This window comes from Hyla sarda, chromosome 4, assembly GCF_029499605.1.
Source record: "Hyla sarda isolate aHylSar1 chromosome 4, aHylSar1.hap1, whole genome shotgun sequence".
NCBI classification, from domain to species: domain Eukaryota; kingdom Metazoa; phylum Chordata; class Amphibia; order Anura; family Hylidae; genus Hyla; species Hyla sarda.
Window position 1 is genome coordinate 20,031,424 of NC_079192.1, and position 2,500 is coordinate 20,033,923.

The 2,500-nt window shown below is 47.8% G+C and overlaps 5 non-coding genes across 5 annotated transcripts; 3 read left to right on the forward strand and 2 right to left on the reverse strand.

Annotated features, from left to right (window-relative positions):
• Positions 1 to 513: 513 nt before the first annotated feature.
• Positions 514 to 585, reverse strand: TRNAQ-CUG (transfer RNA glutamine (anticodon CUG)). Its single transcript has one exon. It is a non-coding gene; the product is annotated as a tRNA-Gln (tRNA).
• A 155-nt stretch (positions 586 to 740) lies between these two features.
• On the forward strand, positions 741 to 822 carry TRNAL-UAG (transfer RNA leucine (anticodon UAG)). Its single transcript has one exon. It is a non-coding gene; the product is annotated as a tRNA-Leu (tRNA).
• A 286-nt stretch (positions 823 to 1,108) lies between these two features.
• On the forward strand, positions 1,109 to 1,190 carry TRNAL-AAG (transfer RNA leucine (anticodon AAG)). The gene has a single exon. It is a non-coding gene; the product is annotated as a tRNA-Leu (tRNA).
• Positions 1,191 to 1,874: 684 nt separating this feature from the next.
• Positions 1,875 to 1,946, reverse strand: TRNAQ-CUG (transfer RNA glutamine (anticodon CUG)). Its single transcript has one exon. It is a non-coding gene; the product is annotated as a tRNA-Gln (tRNA).
• Positions 1,947 to 2,101: 155 nt separating this feature from the next.
• On the forward strand, positions 2,102 to 2,183 carry TRNAL-UAG (transfer RNA leucine (anticodon UAG)). Its single transcript has one exon. It is a non-coding gene; the product is annotated as a tRNA-Leu (tRNA).
• Positions 2,184 to 2,500: the final 317 nt, after the last annotated feature.

Genomic DNA, 2,500 nt, shown 5'->3' on the forward strand with positions numbered 1-2,500 from the left:
TGTTGCGCGGACAATCTGGAATACAATCCTTGAGGAGGGATCCCCAGGGATCAGATGTACTCTGTGATGAATAGGGTGAACAGGAAGAACTACAAAACTGACCCTTGCTGTCTTGCCTTAATCCTTCCCTAGATCTGAAACATAGGCACAGAGCAGCGTACACCATAATCTGCACCGAGCTGCAAAAGCCAGGGATATTCACAGAGGTTAACCAATCAGGAAATCCACTCTATACTAGCCAGAGCTGGCACTGTTTCTGGAAGAAAGAGGCAATTTAACTTTATTTTCTAATCCTGGATAACCCATATTTCTGGCATTATGGCTCCCGGGGGGATGTGAGTGCTCTGGGTTTCTTTGAGGCATGAGTTTTCATCCAAGTTCTCAACTAATTGCACCTTGGGGCGACAGAACACAAAGGTATGGAAGCAGCATTTATGGATTTGAAAAGCTCACATCTGGAAGAAGGTTAAATAATTTTAATACAGTACTGAGTAATGAGAGGAAAGTAAAGAAAGGTCCCACCGAGATTTGAACTCGGATCACTGGATTCAGAGTCCAGAGTGCTAACCATTACACCATGGAACCATTAAGTACCTTCACCTGCCACACTAAAACTTTTAATTCTTCCTCCAGATCTCCAGAAAACCGGGGTACGGTTCCCAGATGGGGTGGCTATGATTATTTCGCCCCTTACTTAGGTCTGCGTCCTCAGGTAGGGTTGAAAAGCAGCAGTTGTGTGTGGTAGCGTGGCCGAGCGGTCTAAGGCGCTGGATTTAGGCTCCAGTCTCTTTGGAGGCGTGGGTTCGAATCCCACCGCTGCCATTAGGCACTTTTTGCTGTTTCCAGAGGTATAACGAGATTACACCTTTGATCCCTAGCGCTGAGCTAAAGCGATTAATTCTCCCTTCAGAACTATTAAACGCTGACCCTTTAAGGACATTACCATGGAGCAGCAGGCATAGGTTGTTCCTCGTTAGTATAGTTGTGAGTATTCCTGCCTGTCATGCAGGTGACCAGGCTCCGAATTCCCGAAGGGGAAGCTATGCTTGTTTTGCCCTTTACTTAGGTCTGTGTCCCCAGGTAGGGTCGGAAAGCTGCAACACCATGTGGTAGCGTGGCCGAGCGGTCTAAGGCGCTGGATTAAGGCTCCAGTCTCTTCGGGGGCGTGGGTTCGAATCCCACCGTTGCCATTGAGTAGCTTTTGCTTTTACTTGCTCTTTCAGCTCACGTTACATGCCCAGAATATGGATTGGTTGAGGCAGGTACCTGGCGCCAGCTAACAAATCAGCGCTTCCCCTTTCAATGCAGGAGAACCTCTCGTCCCTCTCTCAGTATGGGCGCTGTATTACCACCTGCTAAGATGTTGCGCGGACAATCTGGAATACAATCCTTGAGGAGGGATCCCCAGGGATCAGATGTACTCTGTGATGAATAGGGTGAACAGGAAGAACTACAAAACTGACCCTTGCTGTCTTGCCTTAATCCTTCCCTAGATCTGAAACATAGGCACAGAGCAGCGTACACCATAATCTGCACCGAGCTGCAAAAGCCAGGGATATTCACAGAGGTTAACCAATCAGGAAATCCACTCTATACTAGCCAGAGCTGGCACTGTTTCTGGAAGAAAGAGGCAATTTAACTTTATTTTCTAATCCTGGATAACCCATATTTCTGGCATTATGGCTCCCGGGGGGATGTGAGTGCTCTGGGTTTCTTTGAGGCATGAGTTTTCATCCAAGTTCTCAACTAATTGCACCTTGGGGCGACAGAACACAAAGGTATGGAAGCAGCATTTATGGATTTGAAAAGCTCACATCTGGAAGAAGGTTAAATAATTTTAATACAGTACTGAGTAATGAGAGGAAAGTAAAGAAAGGTCCCACCGAGATTTGAACTCGGATCACTGGATTCAGAGTCCAGAGTGCTAACCATTACACCATGGAACCATTAAGTACCTTCACCTGCCACACTAAAACTTTTAATTCTTCCTCCAGATCTCCAGAAAACCGGGGTACGGTTCCCAGATGGGGTGGCTATGATTATTTCGCCCCTTACTTAGGTCTGCGTCCTCAGGTAGGGTTGAAAAGCAGCAGTTGGGTGTGGTAGCGTGGCCGAGCGGTCTAAGGCGCTGGATTTAGGCTCCAGTCTCTTTGGAGGCGTGGGTTCGAATCCCACCGCTGCCATTAGGCACTTTTTGCTGTTTCCAGAGGTATAACGAGATTACACCTTTGATCCCTAGCGCAGAGCTAAAGCGATTAATTCTCCCTTCAGAACTATTAAACGCTGACCCTTTAAGGACATTACCATGGAGCAGCAGGCATAGGTTGTTCCTCGTTAGTATAGTTGTGAGTATTCCTGCCTGTCATGCAGGTGACCAGGCTCCGAATTCCCGAAGGGGAAGCTATGCTTGTTTTGCCCTTTACTTAGGTCTGTGTCCCCAGGTAGGGTCGGAAAGCTGCTACACCATGTGGTAGCGTGGCCGAGCGGTCTAAGGCGCTGG